The following is a 269-nucleotide window of genomic DNA, read 5'->3' as shown; positions in this document are numbered from 1 at the left end:
GATCGCAACAATCGGCACCGTTGTATACATGTAAGCCAACCCCCCCCAAAAAAAAAAAAAAATCGTAAAGTATTCTTCTCTTAAACATTGATTCAAACATTGACGTTATTATTTGTATATTACCACTCTTACTATTCCCTACTTCATTAAGAGAATTTCTAACATAATGCACAGGAACGGTTTAGATTTTTTTTCAGTTTTACAACCTATCTACTTTAACGTGAGCAACAGTACTACTCGAGCTTTAGAGAAAGAATATGCATGGGAAC

This window comes from Penaeus monodon, chromosome 30 (genome assembly GCF_015228065.2).
Source record: "Penaeus monodon isolate SGIC_2016 chromosome 30, NSTDA_Pmon_1, whole genome shotgun sequence".
NCBI classification, from domain to species: Eukaryota; Metazoa; Arthropoda; class Malacostraca; order Decapoda; family Penaeidae; genus Penaeus; species Penaeus monodon.
This window is presented reverse-complemented; position numbering follows the sequence as displayed.